Source organism: Scyliorhinus torazame, chromosome 24, assembly GCF_047496885.1.
Source record: "Scyliorhinus torazame isolate Kashiwa2021f chromosome 24, sScyTor2.1, whole genome shotgun sequence".
Taxonomy (NCBI): domain Eukaryota; kingdom Metazoa; phylum Chordata; class Chondrichthyes; order Carcharhiniformes; family Scyliorhinidae; genus Scyliorhinus; species Scyliorhinus torazame.
The window spans coordinates 35,511,726-35,528,308 of record NC_092730.1 but is presented as its reverse complement, the minus strand read 5'-3'; the positions used below and the strand labels follow the sequence as shown (position 1 = coordinate 35,528,308).

Below are 16,583 nucleotides of genomic sequence, written 5' to 3'. Positions count from 1 at the left end.
GATCGGGGACATGCAGGGTGGCAGAGGAGTGCACCTGATGACGCCCTACGAGCTCACCGAGCGCGGTGCTGTATCCATCCAGCACGCGGCCAAAGCCATCCGAGGCCTCAAAATGGTCGTGCTCGGCCCCTAGGACTCGAGACGGCGCAGTTGTGCGGTGGCATCCCGTCTGAGCGGACCCCTGCTCGGATGGAATGCCACGTTGGTCCCAGCACCCGGAACCCCTTCCGGGCGCCGGTACCCCACAACCCCAGTCGCTTCATGTAGACACCCCCCGTGCCTTTTCGTACCGCGCAGATGTGTTTCCTGTACGGCCTGCTGCTGCACACCTTCCACCTCCTTGCCCTCGCCCGCCATCCGGACACGGCTTGGCGTGCCTTGCTGCTGTCCGGCAGCGGAGGTCCCAACTGGAGGTCCCTCTACGGAGGCGTCTTCCCTATAAGACTTGGGGACCTGGGATGGAGGGTGCTGCACAAGGCAGTGTCGTGCAACCATCGCTTAAATCACCACACGGCCTCCCCAGAGACCTGCCACTTTTGCGGCCTGGTGGAGTCTGTGGAGCATGTGTTTGTTATCTCTCTTTGGCTGCACTCCTTTTTTAGTTTTTTGACGATATTCTTGTTGAGGTTTTCTTTGCACTTAAGCCCCACGCTCCTGATCTATGGACATCTGGTGTGGGAAGGGGGGGAAGCGGGGAAGGCGGAGGACCTCCTTGTGAACCTGCTCCTGGGCCTGGCCACACTTGCCATTAATAGGTCCAGGCAGCGGGCGACCGAGGGGGTCGTCCGGCCTGACTGTCTGCCCCTCCTCCGCAGCCTCGTTCGCGGCCGGGTGTCCCTGGAGTGGGAGCTTGTGGTGACCACGAGCACACTTGAGGCCTTCCGTGCTCGGTGGCCGCCGTAGGGGTTGGACTGCCTCATCAACCCTGATTTTCACACTTTAATTTAACGGGTTTTGTTCCGTTTCCGTTTCCTTTCTGATTCCTTTTTGGGCTCTGCTCCAGTTGCTTTCTTTTTGGAGCACCCCCCGGTTTGCTTTTGTCCCTCAGTTAATTTTTGTATTTTTACTTTCGTTGTCACGCCGTGCATCACTCCAGAATAGTCGGTGGATGCAGGGTTTTAATCCTGCTGCGTGGAGATAAATGCAGCAGGTCATCACTCACAAGGGTAGAAAACACAAGAAAAAAAAACAACACAAAAATATTATGACAGTTGTTAAACCCGATAAAACCCCCCACACACACTGCCCCCAACACGGGCCCTATAGGAGGTTTTGCTCTATATGTGATGACAGTGAAATGGGGAATATTCCCCTTGATTCTCAATGCGGAATTGCTGCGGGGATCTGCGCATGCCCGGCGTAACCCCGCCCCCTGCCTGTCGTCACTGAGGGTGAGAGCGCATGTGCAGCCCCTCCAGCCCAGGAACAGCGTTCTCATTGCAGCAGCACATCCATCTGGGAGTGTGAGCAAAGAGGCTCAGAGATCATTACTGACTCGGGGGGGAGTTCAGGGCGCTGTTTGCAAGAGGCGCAGCGGAGCACGATCTTGTACCGGGACTTGGAGTGAGCGGGGGGGAGGGAGAGCTCTTTCTGGGCCTGGCTTATTGTCTGATTCAGGGTTAGGGTTTGGAGAGTATTTTCTTTACTTTACTGATTATCAATTGAAAGAATAGGTTGATCTATCATTGGCCCCATCTGACCCTGATTTACAAGAGATATGTTATCTTCCGCCCAGTCCAACAGATGAAGAGATGAGTTCCAAAATGATGATTCCTCAGCAACGTGAATGTGGCGACTTGGGGCTTTTCACAGTAACTTCATTTGAAGCCGACTTGTGACAAGAAGCGATTTTCATTTCATTTCACGTGGTTAGGTGGGGTTACTGGGTAAGGGTGGAGGCGTGGAACGCTCTTTACAAAGATGGGCTCGATGAACCGAATGGCCTCCTTTTGCACTATCAATTCTGTGATTATCAGTTGAAAGAATAGACTGATCTATCATTGGCCTCATCTGACCCTGATTTACAAGAGATATGCTTTCTTCCCCCTAGTTCAACAGATGAAGAAATGAGTTCCAAGAACAAGATGATGATTCCTCAGCAAAATGTATGTGCCGCCGTCTCCTTCTAACTGACAGTAAGTACAATATTAATCCAACATTGCAGAGACACAGACACAACATCAACTCCACCGTCACAGAGAAAAGAAGCAGTCACACTCACATTGACCTCAAGTCCCAGATAAACATGTCCAATCCAACAGTGATACACGAGAGGGCAGGTGGGGTAATTTTCCACAATTCACCCCCCCGCCATATCATGGAACGTTGGATCAACTTGTTGTGATAATAGCTTTTCGTAAAGTAATCAGTATAGAATTAATTAGGTACAGATTCAGCAATGTGTAAGTATCCATTTGCACTTTTTTGTAACTTTGTTGGATTAAAATGTATCAGAAACACTTTAACCTCACAAGTTGTGAACCTTTGGTGCAAGTAAAAAGTCAGATAGTACAGCTGATTTAAAAATACAGAATTATTCGTAAGTTTCTACTGAGACAAGTCAGAAAACAAGATATTGGGGGAATGTCCAATTCACATAACAAGCATGTCTTTCGGGACTTGTGGGAGGAACCCGGAGCATCCGGACTAAACCCACACAGACACAGGGAAAACGTGCGGACTCTGCACAGGCAGCGACCCAAGCGGGAATCAAACCTTGGAACCTGGCACTGTGAAGCAATCCCCTGATTTACGCAATCCCCTGGTTTACATCCCCCTGCTTTATACACTCCCCGGCTTTATACACTCCCCTGCTTCATACACCCCCCTGCTTCATACACCCCCCCGCTTCATACACCCCCCTGCTTCATACACCCCCCTGCTTTATACACTCCCCTGCTTTATCCACTCCCTTGCTTTATACACTCCCTTGCTTGATACACCCCCTGCTTGATACACCCCCCTGCTTGATACACTCCCCTGCTTTATACACCCCCTGCTTTATACATCCCCCTGCTTTAAACACCCCCTGCTTTATACACCACCCTGCTTTAGACATCCCCTTGCTTTTCCACTCCCCGGCTTCATACACCCCTGTGCTTTACACCCCCCCTGCTTCATACACTCCCCTGCTTTATACACTCTCCTGCTTCACACACACCCCTGCTTTATAAATACCCCTGCTTGATACATCCCCCTGCTTGACGCACTCGCCCAGCTTGACACACTCGCCTGCTTGATACACCCCCCTGCTTGATACACCCCCCTGCTTGATACACCCCCCTGCTTTATGCACCCCCCTCCTTTCATCCCCCTGCTTTATACCCCCCCCTGCTTTATACCCCCCCTGCTTTATACACCCCCCCCTGCTTTATACACCCCCCTCCTGCTTCATACACCCCCCTGCTTCATACACACCCCTGCTTTACACGCCCCCCTCCACACCCCCCCCACCCCCACAACCCCCCCAACCACACCCCCCCACCCCCCCTCAATACTCCCCCCTCCACACACATCCCCCCTCCACACACCCCCCTCCACCCCCCCTCCACACACCCCCTCCACCCCCCCTCCACACACACCCCCACCACACCCCCCACACCCCCACAGCCCCTCCCCTCCCACACTCCCCCCCCCCCTTCCCCCCACCCTCCACAACCCACCCCCTCCACACCCCCCCCCCCGGCTTGGTATATCCCCCTGCTCTATACAACCCCCTGCTTTACGCACTCCCCTGCTTTACGCACTCCCCTGCTTTACGCACTCCCCTGCTTTACGCACTCCCCGGCTTTACGCACTCCCCTGCTTTACGCACTCCCCGGCTTTACGCACTCCCCGGCTTTACGCACTCCCCGGCTTCACGCACTCCCCGGCTTTACGCACTCCCCGGCTTCACGCACTCCCCGGCTTCACGCACTCCCCGGCTTTACACACTCCCCGGCTTTACACACTCCCCTGCTTCATACATCCTCTGCTTTAGGGTATAAAGGGTGTATTAGCTGGGCTGGTTTAGCACACTGGGCTAAATCGCTGGTTTTTAAAGCAGACCAAGGCAGGCCAGCAGCACGGTTCGATACCCGTACCAGCCTCCTCGAACAGGCGCCGGAATGTGGCGACTAGGGGCTTTTCACAGTAACTGCATTTGAAGCCTACTTGTGACAATAAGCGATTTTCATTTGATTTATGCACTCCCCTGCTTGAACCACTTCCAATCGTTTAGAAGCTCCACTGGTTTCCACACTTTCTTGTTGCGCACATCCCTCTGTTTTCACATTTTAAAAAACAAAAAAAATTGCCGTTCGTTTTCATTTATTGTCCAGAAACAAAGGCTTCTTCTTCGCTTTCTCTAATAACAGTCTGTCGCCATCTGGCTCAGCAAACAATCCTCCCGATTCCCCCCCCCACCCAGCTCGCCTCCCCCTGACCCCCCGCCCAGCTCCCCTCTCCCTGATGCCCCCCCCCCACCCCCGCGCAGCTCCCCTCTCCCTGACCCCACCCGCCCCCCCCCCGGCCCAGCTCCCCTCTCCCTGACCCCACCCAGCACCCCTCTCCCTGACCCCACCCACCCCCCCCCCGGCCCAGCTCCCCTTTCCCTGACCCCCCCCACCCAGCACCCCTCTCCCTGATCCCCCCCCCGCCCAGCTCCCCTCTCCCTGACCCCCCCCGCCCAGCTCCCCTCTCCCTGACCCCCCCCGCCCAGCTCCCCTCTCTCTGACCCTCCCCCCCCCACCAAGCTCCCCTCTCCCTGACCCCCCCCCGCCCAGCTCCCCTCTCCCTGACCCCCCCCCCGCCCAGCTCCCCTCTCCCTGACCCCCCCCCGCCCAGCTCCCCTCTCTCTGACCCTCCCCCCCCCCACCCAGCTCCCCTCTCCCTGACCCCCCCCCCACCCAGCTCCCCTCTCCCTGACCCCCCCCCCAGCTCCCCTCTCCCTGACCCCCCCGCCCAGCTCCCCTCTCCCTGACACCCCCGCCCAGCTCCCCTCTCCCTGACCCCCCCCCCGCCCAGCTCCCCTCTCCCTGACCCCCCCGCCCAGCGCCCCTCTCCCTGACCCCCCCGCCCAGCTCCCCTCTCCCTGACCCCCCCGCCCAGCTCCCCTCTCCCTGACACCCCGCCCCGATGGTCTCCTTTTTAAAAATAATTGATTTAAAATACAGTTTTGTCCAGGTTGTGGATACAGGTATATACCTGACAAAACAAAACACAGGCTCCAGGAAATATACCCAGACAGGAGGGGTCTTTCCTCCCCTCTCTTCTTTCCTTTTCACTAATCATCTAACTGGGCAATTGTTCGTTTCCCCTTCCCAGTTTTCTTTGCGTTCTCTCACCGTGCTGTGGTTGCTCCTACTGTCGTCTTCCCCTGTGCTCTGCACAACCCCCCCTCGCCCGTTTTAGTTTCCTTCTCTTCCCCCTTCTGGCTACCCCTTTTTGTCCCTTTTCCCCCCTTCACTGCTGCCCCCATTCTTTCTTGCTGGCTGGCTTTTGTTACATCACCTTCCCCCCCATCCCGGTCCTCCCTCGGTTTCCTCTTTCTGTCTCGTCCTGGCTATTTCTCCCGGGCTACTCGCTATTTATTCATGTGTTGGCCACAAACCGGTCTCGGAGCAGTCGGGTGAATGGCTCCCATGTTTTGTGGAAGCGCTCTTCCGACCAAGGATGGTGAATTTGATATTCTCCATTTGGAGAAATTCCGATCGGCCGGGAAGCCAGTCTGCAGTTTTAGGTGGTGCTGCTGATCGCCAGCCGAGCAAAATTTTACTGCGGCCGATCAGGGAGGTAAAGGCATCCGCCCTCCTCCCCATGAAGAGATCTGGCTGGTCTGATACCCCAGAGACTGCCACTTTCGGGCATGTCTTCACTCTCATCCCTAACACTTTGGACATTGCCTCGAAGAAGGCTGTCCAGTACCCACCAAGTCTGGGCAAGACCAGAACATGTGGGCGTGGTTGGCCAGGCCTCCTTGGCAGGGTTCACATCTATCCTCCACCTCTGGGAAGAACCTGATCATTCGGGTTCTGGTCAAGTGGGCTCTGTGTACCACTTTTAGCTGCGTTAGGGTGAGCCTCGGAGGGAGAGTTGACCCTGTGCAGTGCGTCGCTCCAGAATCCCCACCCTATTTTGAACCCCAAGTCGTCTTCCCATTTCCTCCTTGTCGTGTCCAGTTCGGTGTCGGTCCTCTCTAGCAGTTGTTTGTACATGTCACTACAGTTCCCTCTGCCTAGGATGTCTGCGCCCAGCAGCTCTTCCAATAGTGTCTGTCATGGTGGGCGTGGTTATGTCCTTGTCTCCTTCCTTGAGGAAGTTTTGTTGCTGCAGGTATCTGAGTTTGTTGCCTTTAGCTGGTTGGAATCGCTGCGTCAGTTCTTCCAGTGTTGTGACCCTACCGTCAGTGTATCGGTCCCTGACTGTCAATGTCCCCCACATCCTGTCTCCACCTTTTGAAGGTGGCGTCGGTGAGTGCTGGTGTGTACCTGTGGTTATTGCAGATGGGGGCTTTGTCGGATATTTTGGTCAGTCCGAATTGCTGCCGTAGTTGGTTCCACGTCTGGAGGTGGCTATCACCACTGGGCTGCTGGAGTGTTTCTTGGGAGAGCCGCCTTGGTGAGGGCCCGGGGGGAGGTCCCCTTGAGGGGGTCTCCTCTGCATGCATCCACTTGGCTTCTGCCTCCTTTGTCCATCCCATCTCTCTTGGATTGGATTGGATTTGTTTATTGTCACGTGTACCGAGGTACAGTGAAAAGTATTTTTCTGCGAGCAGCTCAACAGATCATTAAGTACATGAGAAGAAAAGGGAATAAAAGAAAATACATAATTGGGCAACACAACATATACAATGTAACTACATAAGCACTGGCATCTTATGAAGCATACAGGGTGTAGTGTTAATGAGGTCAGTCCATAAGAGGGTCATTTAGCAGTCTGGTGACAGTGGGGAAGAAGCTGTTTTTGAGTCTGTTTGTGCGTGTTCTCAGACTTTTGTGTCTCCTGCCCGATGGAAGAAGTTGGAAGAGTGAGTAAGCCGGGTGGGAGGGATCTTTGATTATACTGCCCGCTTTCCCCAGGCAGCGGGAGGTTTAGATGGAGTCAATGGATGGGAAGCAGGTTCATGTGATGGACTGGGCGGTGTTCACGACTCTCTGAAGTTTCTTGCGGTCCTGGGCCGAGCAGTTGCCATACCAGGCTGTGATGCAGCCTGATAGGATGCTTTCTATGGTGCATCTGTAAAAGTTGGTAAGAGTCAATGTGGACATGCCGAATTTCCTTAGTTTCCTGAGGAAGTATAGGGGCTGTTGTGCTTTCTTGGTGGTAGTGTCGACGTGGGTGGACCAGGACAGATTTCTGCAGATGTGCACCCCTAGGAATTTGAAACTGCTAACCATCTCCACCTCGGCCCCGTTGATGCTGACAGGGGTGTGTACAGTACTTTGCTTCCTGAAGTCAATTACCAGCTCTTTAGTTTTGCTGGCATTGAGGGAGAAATTGTTGTCGCTACACCACTCCACTCGGTTCTCTATCTCCCGCCTGTATTCGGACTCATCGTTATTCGAGATCCGGCCCACGATGGTCTTGTCATCAGCAAACTTGTAGATGGAGTTGGAACCAAGTTTTACCACGCAGTCGTGTGTTTACAGGGAGTAGAGTAGGGTGCTAAGTACGCAGCCTTGTGGGGCGCCGGTGTTGAGGACTATTGTGGAGGAGGTGTTGTTGTTCATTCTTACTGATTGTGGTCTGTTGGTAAGAAAATAGAGTATCCAGTTGCAGAGTGGGGAGCCAAGTCCTAGGTTTTGGAGCTTTGATATGAGCTTGGCTGGGATTATGGTGTTGAAGGCGGAGCTGTAGTCAATAAATAGGAGTCTCATGTAGGAGTCCTTGTTTTTGAGATGCTCTAGGGATGAGTGTAGGGCCAGGGAAATGGTGTCTGATGTGGACCGGTTGCAGCGGTATGTGAATTGCAGTGGATAAAGGCGTTCTGGGAGTCTGGAGGTGATGCGCTTCATGATCAACCTCTCGAAGCACTTCATTACGACTGAAGTCAGGGCCACTGGTCGGTAGTCATTGAGGCACGTTGCCTGGTTCTTCTTTGGTACCGGTATGATGGTGGTCTTCTTGAAGCAGGTGGGGACCTCGGAGTGGAGTAGGGACAGGTTAAAGATGTCCGTGAATACCTCTGTCAGCTGCTCCATGCAGGCTCTGAGTGCACGACCAGGGATCCCGTCTGGGCCCGTCACCTTCCGAGGGTTCACTTTCAGGAAGGCCAATCTGACTTCGGAAGCTGTGATGGTGGATATGGGTGAATTATGGGCTGCTGGGGCACTCGCCAGCGGATTGTTGGTTACCTGCTCGAACCGAGCATAGAATGCATTAAGTTCATCGGGGAGGGGTGCGCTGCTGCCAGAGATACTGTTCGGCTTCGCTTTGTAGCCCGTTATATTGTTTAGTCCTTGCCACAGCCGCCGAGAGTCTGTCTGACTCTAGCTTGGTTTGATCTTCTCTCTTGGCATTCCGGATGGCTTTGCGGAGCTCGTACCTGGATTTCTTGTATAGGTCAGGGTCGTCTACCTTGAACGCCTCAGATCTGTCCTTCAGTAGGGAGTCAGTCTCGCGATTGAGCCATGGTTTCCGGCTGGGGAACGCACGTACTGCTTTCTTTGGCATGCAGTCGTCCACACATTTGCTGATGAAGTCTGTGACGGTGGTGGCACACTCATTTAAGTTGGGCGCTGAGTTCTTAAATATGGACCAGTCCACTGTCTCTAAGAGCTCTTCTGTCTCCTCGGACCAGCACTGCACAACCTTCTTAGCTGGATTCTCCCGCTTGAGTTTCTGCTTGTATGCCGGGAGAAGGAGCACCGTCCTATGGTCTGATTTCCCAAAGTGCGGTCGGGGGATGGAACGGTAGGCACCCTTGATTTTGGAGTAGCAGTGGTCAAGAGTGTTGTCGCCTCTGGTGGGACAGGAGATGTGCTGGTGAAATTTTGGCAATACACTCTTGAGGTTGGCCTCGTTGAAGTCTCCAGCCACGATGAACAAGGCCTCCGGGTGTTCTGTTTCGTAGTTGTTTATTACTGTGTATAGTTCGTCCATCGCCTTCCTCACTACTGCCTGGGGTGGGATGTAGACCGCTGTGATAATGGCTGAAGTGAACTCACGTGGAAGATAATATGGGCGGCACTTCACGGTCAGGTATTCCAGGTCTGGGAGCAGTGGGTCGCCAGAGTCGTCACGTCCAAGCACCAGGAGGAATTGATGAGGAGGCAAACCCCTCCACCCTTCGCTTTGCCTGATGATGCCGTGCGGTCCACCCGGTGAATTGAGAAGCCTTCAGGTTGTATGGCACAGTCCGGTGAGGCAGGGGTGAGCCATGTCTCTGTGAAACAGAGCACACAGCAGTCTCTTACTTCCCTCTGAAAGGTAAGTCTGGTGTTAGGTTCATCCAGCTTGTTTTCGATCGCTTGGACGTTTGCCAGGAGTATGCTGGGGAGAGGGGTCTTGAAACCACGTTGCTTCAGTCTAACCTGCAGACCGCCGCGTTTCCCTCGCTTCCTCGGTTGGCGGCTGCTGCTGGATGATCCTGGGATCCGATGGCAGATGTCAGTTCTTGTGGAAGGTAGGTGGTCGTGTCTGGCGGGGTCCAGGGCGCTGGCGGGGACAAGGGCGCTGTTTACGTAACTGGGGTCGCGTCTGGCAGGGTCCCGGGCACTGGTTGAGGTAGAGGGGTTGCAAGGGGGGCACGTTTGCGATCCGGATGGGTCCCGGCCTTCTGCGGGCACGGGAATACCTTGCAGCACTTTTGGGTCCTCGCACGGGGTCTCCGCCATTTCGGGAGTCCTGGGTAGTGGGCAGGGGCTTCCTGAGGCAGGTTGGGCTGGGTCCCGTGGTCTGTTCCCTCCCTGGGTGCTGCTGCGGTAGGATCTTGAAGTGGGCCCGTTCGGGCCTCCACGTGGATTTTTCTTTCTTCCATCACCAGGTAGGTCGGGTTGTTGGGCGGGCCTCTCAGGGTCGGGTCGCTGGGCGGGTCTCTGGGGGTCGCGTTGGGCCGGGTCTTGCCGTCGGGGGTCGGGAGCTCCGGGGACTGGGCAAGGCGATCCGGGGGCTGGCGTCGGTAGTTAGGCCGGGTTTGGAGCTCCGAGGTCCGGGTCGGCTCCAAATCGAGGTCGGGGCTTCACTTCCGGTTTGGGCCCGATCTTCTTCCAGGTCGCGGAGGTCAGGTCGGGTCGGGTCAAAAGGTCTCCAAGGGCTTCGGAGGATGTTCAAGCCTGCAAGAGAAGATAAAAGAGAGAGGATAGTAATAATGTTAGTTTTAGAATTAATTTTTAAAAGATTAGAACGAGTATAAGTTAAGTAAAAAGTGGATCTGTTTGGGAGAGCTCGCTGAGAGTTGCCTCGCTACGGCGCCATCTTGGTAAAAGATGCCGCTTTCGCTGCCCAGTGTTAGAATTGAAGATTTGGGAGGGCTAGCACTCCCCTGGATTTTGGTTTCTGTTGGACCTTCTTTGTGATCCTAGCATTCTTTTCCCCCTATACAAACGCCATGATTAACTTGTCCAGTGAGTTAAAAAAGGCCTTGGGGATATAGATTGGGATCAATCTGAATAGGAAGAGGTATCTGGGCAGAACGTTCATTTTGATTGTCTGTACTCTCCCCAACAGGGAGAGTGGGAGTGTGTTCCATCTCTGCAGGTCCTTTTTGACTTCCTCTGCCAGACTGGTCATGTTCCATTTGTGGATCCCCATCCAGTGATGAGCGATTAGGATCCCCAGGTAGTGGAATTTGTGTTGGGATTGTTTAAACGGCAGTCCCACCAGTGCTGCCCCTCCCTCTTGCGGGTTCACCGGGAAAATCTCACATTTGCTCATATTGTGTTTAATCGGCCGAGACGGCACCAATCTCTTTCAGGAGCGCAATGATTCCTTTCATGCTGCTTTGTGGGACCGAGATGTAGAGGAGCAGGCCATCTGCAAAGAGTGAGACTCTATGCTCTCTGCCTCCTCTTCGGATCCCTCTCCAGTTCTTTGCTGTTCTGTGAGCGATCGCTAATTATTCAATCGCTGGAACGAACAGCAGCTGTAACAGCGGGCATCCCTGCCTGGTGCCCTTGTGGAGCTGGAAGTACTGGGAGCTGGTGTTGCTTCGCCATTGGAGCATTGTACAGGAGCTCCACCCAGGAGGTGAACCCTGATCCGAGCCCGAACTGCTCCAGCACCTCTATAAGGTACTTCCACTTGACTCTGTCGAAGGCCTTTTCTGCATCCAGGGAAACGATCACCTCAGGTGCTCTGACCCCAGATGGGATCATGATCACGTTCAGCAGGTGCCTGATGTTCGATGTTAGCTGTCTACCTCTGACAAAGCCCGTTTGATCCTCTGCGACCACCTCTGGTACGCAGTCTTCCACTCTTTTGGCTAGGATCTTGGCCAATATTTTGGAGTCTACTTTTCGTAGCAAAATGGGTCTGTATGAAACGTATTCAGTCGGGTCTTTCTTAGGTATTAGCGAGATTGAGGCTTGTGCTAGTATAGGTGGCAGTCTGCCCCTTGCCAGCGAGTCTGTGAACATCTTCCTCAGGTGTGGGGCCAGTGCTGTCACAAATGTTTCGTAGAAGTCGGCCCGGAACCTGCCTGCATGGAGCTTATACTCTCCATGATCTCTCCCAGTTCTAGCGGTGCTCCCAGGCCCCATTTTCTGTCCTCCCCCACGACTGGCATGTCTAGTCTATCAAGGAACTGTTTCATCCCTGAGCCCCCTGTTGGGGGCTCTGAGGTGTACAGTCGCCAGTCAAAGTCCTCGAAGGTCTTGTTAACCTTGTTTGGGTCTGTTTCTAGTGTGCCTCTGTTGTCCCTAATTTGCGCGATCACTCTGGTGGCTGCCTGCTTTCTCAGCTGGTGTGCCAACAGGCGGCTGGCTTTGTCCCTGTTTTTTTATAGGGGTCCCCATGCCTGGCGGAGTTGGTGCACTGCTTTCCTCGTGGAGAGCAGGTCAAAGTCCATTTGTAGCTTTTTCCTTTCCGCCAAGAGCTCTGCTGTTGAGGCCTAGCCGCTCTCTCCTCTCTCTCCCTTTGCGCTTTAAAGGCAATAATTTCCCAATTTTCTTTTTTAAATTTAGAGTACCCAATTAATTTTTTATTTTTTTTTCCAATTAAGGGGCAATTTAGCGTGGCCAATCCACCTGACTTGCACATCTTTGAGTTGTGGGGGCGAAGCCCACACAAATACGGATAGAATGTGCAAACTCCACACACAGTGACCGAGATCAAACCTGGTGCCTCGGCGCAGTGAGGCCGCAGTGCTAACCCACTGCGCCACCGTTCTGCCCAATTTCCCCCCTAATCACGGCCTTCAGCGTCTCCCAGAACGTGGAGGATGAGACCTCTACCAATCTTGTTTGTCGTATACTCCGCTGTGGCCTGTGAAACCCTCTCACTGAAGTCCTTGTCGGCCAATAGGGCAGTGTCCAATGTCCATGTGGGGCATTGGGTAGTGCCCGTCCCCAACCTCACTTCCATGTACTGTGGAGCGTGGTCGGAGATTATGATTGCGGAGTACTCTGCCTTGACCAGCCCTTGGAGCACCGATTTTCCAACCACAAAGAAGTCAATCCTCGAGTATACGTTGTGGACTGAGGAGAAGAAGGAGAACTCCTTCTCCCCTGGGTGGGTGATCCTCCATGTGTCCACCACCCTCTTCTGCCCCATGAAGCGACCGGGTTCCTTCTCCATGTTCAAAGTCTTCCCTGCTCTGGGGTTTGACCTGTCTTTCCTTGGGTCCTGGACACAGTTAAAGTCCCCCCACCCCACACCATGATCAGTTGGTGCGTCGCTATGTAGGATATTTCTGCCATGGTCTTTTTCATGAATTTTACGTTGTCCCAGTTGGGAGCAGGCCGCACAGGAAACCCATCTGCGCGGTACGAAAAGGCACGGGGGGTGTTTCCGTGTGGCGGCTGGGGTTGTGGGGTACCGGCGGCCGGAGGAGGTTCCGGGGCCTGAGACCAACATGGAATTCCGTCTCAGCAGGGGTCCGCTCAGACGGGATGCCACCGCACAACTGCGCCGTCTCGAGTCCAAGGGGCCAAGCACGACTGTTTTGAGGCCTCGGATGGGCTTGGCCGCGTGCTGGATGGACACAGCACCGCGCTCGGCGAGCTCGTAGGGCGTCATCCAGTCCTCTCCTCTGCCACCCTGCACGTCCCCGATCCTGGTCACCCCGACATCCACAGCCCTCCGCTCCACCAGCCACCGGAATGGATATTGGCGGAGGTGCGGATTCCTGAGCAGTGGCTCCCTTACGAGAGTCACTGCTCCTGACAGCGGAGAGCTGTGGCACGTGGGGACCCTGTTCCTGACTTTGAGAAGATCCTGGTACAAGACTGGCAGCATCAACAAAGAATTCTGAAGACCTTGCTGGTCACCGAACAGGAGCTGCACATCGTAGTTCAGGCCGTGCACCTGGGGGAAGAAATACTTCGCCCGGGCACACCATCGTGGAGGAGGCTCAACGTCCAGGTATCGCTGCAGAGTCTGAAGGCGTAAAGTCGTGATCTGGATGCGAAGGCACACCAGCGCCTGACCGCCCTCCGCAAGCGGGAGACTGCAGACCTCCACAGCGACCCAGTGCAATCCATTGTCCCAGAAGAACCGAATCAGAGTTCTCTGGATGCCTGTGACAAAGTCAGGGGGAGGGGTCAAAGTGACCAGCCGGTACCACAACATGGAGGCTATCAGCTGGTTTATGATGAGAACTCGACCCCTGTAGGACATCACTCGGAGCAGTCCTGTCCAGCGTCCCAGGCGAGCGGTGACCTTGGTCGCCAACTCCTGCCAGTTCGCCGGCCAGGCTTCCTCTGCCGGGCAAAGATAGACTCCCAAGTCGAGGATGTTGGTCCAAGTAGAGGATGTTGGTCCGGCTTCAGCTGAAGGGCCTGAGCTCCTCTGGGAGGGGGTCCATCTGCCACGGACCGACCAGGAGTCCGGAACATTTAGCCCGGTTGATCCCAGCAGAAGATGCGGCGGAGTACACAGCCTGGCACTCTCGCATCCTCCGCAGGTCACCGGGGTCAATGAACATGAGCAGCACATCGTCAGCGTAAGCCGAAAGGACCACCGTGTTGCTCTGTTTATCTGGTTATAAATATAAGAACATAAGAACTAGGAGCAGGAGTAGGCCATCTGGCCCCTCGAGCCTGCTCCACCATTCAATGAGATCATGGCTGATCTTTTGTGGACTCAGCTCCACTTTCCGGCCCGAACACCATAACCCTTAATCCCTTTATTCTTCAAAAAACTATCTATCTTTATCTTAAAAACATTTAATGAAGGAGCCTCTACTGCTTCATTGGGCAAGGAATTCCATAGATTCACAACCCTTTGGGTGAAGTTCCTCCTAAACTCAGTCCTAAATCTACTTCCCCTTATTTTGAGGCTATGCCCCCTAGTTCTGCTTTCACCCGCCAGTGGAAACTACCTGCCCGCATCTATCCTATCGATTCCCTTCATAATCTTATATGTTTCTATAAGATCCCCCCTCATCCTTCTAAATTCCAACGAGTACAGTCCCAGTCTACTCAACCTCTCCTCATAATCCAACCCCTTCAGCTCTGGGATTAACCTAGTGAATCTCCTCTGCACACCCTCCAGTGCCAGTACGTCCTTTCTCAAGTAAGGAGACCAAAACTGAACACCATACTCCAGGTGTGGCCTCACTAACACCTTATACAATTGCAGCATAACCTCCCTAGTCTTAAACTCCATCCCTCTAGCAATGAAGGACAAAATTCCATTTGCCTTCTTAATCACCTGTTGCACCTGAAAACCAACTTTCTGCGACTCATGCACGAGCACACCCAGGTCTCTCTGCACAGCAGCATGTTTTAATATTTTATCATTTAAATAATAATCCCTTTTGCCGTTATTCTTACCAAAATGGATAACCTCACATTTGTCAACATTGTATTCCATCTGCCAGACCCTAGCCCATTCACTTAGCCTGTCCAAATTCCTCTGCAGACTTCCAGTATCCTCTGCACTTTTTGCTTTACCACTTATCTTAGTGTCGTCTGCAAACTTGGACACATTGCCCTTGGTCCCCAACTCCAAATCATCTATGTAAATTGTGAACAGTTGTGGGCCCAACACTGATCCCTGAGGGACACCACTGGCTACTGATTGCCAACCAGAGAAACACCCATTAATCCCCACTCTTTGCTTTCTATTAATTAGCCAATCCTCTATCCATGCTCCTACTTTCCCCTTAATGCCATGCATCTTTATCTTATGCAACAACCTTTTGTGTGGCACCTTGTCAAAGGCTTTCTGGAAATCCAGATATACCACATCCATTGGCTCCCCGTTATCTACCGCACTGTTAATGTCCTCAAAAAATTCCACTAAATTAGTTAGGCACGACCTGCCCTTTATGAACCCATGCTGCGTCTGTCCAATGGGACAATTTCCATCCCGATGCCTCGCTATTTCTTCCTTGATGATAGATTCCAGCATCTTCCCTACTACCGAAGTTAAGCTCACTGGCCTATAATTACCCACTTTCTGCCTACCTCCTTTTTTAAACAGTGGTGTCACGTTTGCTAATTTCCAATCCGTCGGGACCACCCCAGAGTCTAGTGAATTTTGGTAAATTATCACTAGTGCATTTGCAATTTCCCTAGCCATCTCTTTTAGCACTCTGGGATGCATTCCATCAGGGCCAGGAGACTTGTCTACATTTAGCCCCATTAGCTTGCCCATCACTACCTCCTTGGTGATATCAATCCTCTCAAGGTCCTCACCTGTCATAGCCTCATTTCCATCAGTCACTGGCATGTTATTTGTGTCTTCCACTGTGAAGACCGACCCAAAAAACCTGTTCAGTTCCTCAGCCATTTCCTCATCTCCCATTATTAAATCTCCCTTCTCATCCTCTAAAGGACCAATATTTACCTTAGCCACTCTTTTTTGTTTTACATAGACATAGAATTTACAGTGCAGAAGGAGGCCATTCGGCCCATCGAGTCTGCACCGGCTCTTGGAAAGAGCACCCTACCGAAGGTCCAAACCTCCACCCTATCCCCATAACCCAGTAACCCCACCTAATCCCCATAACCCAGTAACCCCACCCTACGGGCAATTTTGGACACTATGGGCAATTTAGCATGGCCAATCCACCTAACCCGCACATCTTTGGACTGTGGGAGGAAACCGGAGAACCCGGATGAAACCCACGCACACACGGGGAGAACGTGCAAACTCCGCACAGACGGTGCCCCAAGCCGGAATCGAACCTGGGACCCTGGAGCTGTGAAGCAATTGTGCTAACCACCATGCTACCGTGCTGCCCCAAGGAAACCGGAGAACCCGGTTTCCTTGTATTTGTAGAAACTTTTACTGTCTGTTTTTATATTCTGAGCATGTTTACTCTCATAATCTATCTTACCCTTCTTTATAGCTTTTTTAGTAGCTTTCTGTTGCCCCCTAAAGATTTCCCAGTCCTCTAGTCTCCCACTAATCTTTGCTACTTTGTATGTTTTTTCCTTCAATTTGATACTCTCCCTTATTTCCTTAGATATCCACGGTCGATTGTCCCTCTTTTTACC

At 53.2% G+C, this 16,583-nt stretch overlaps 1 long non-coding RNA gene across 2 annotated transcripts in view; it reads left to right on the top strand.

Moving 5' to 3' along the window:
• LOC140400003 (uncharacterized) overlaps window positions 1-16,583 on the top strand; it is a 55,821-nt gene that overhangs the window by 7,481 nt on the left and 31,757 nt on the right. For both annotated transcript variants that reach the window (XR_011937954.1, XR_011937955.1), the window contains exon 2: window positions 2,051-2,135. This is a non-coding gene — a long non-coding RNA (uncharacterized lncRNA). The remainder of the gene's footprint in view (window positions 1-2,050; window positions 2,136-16,583) is intronic.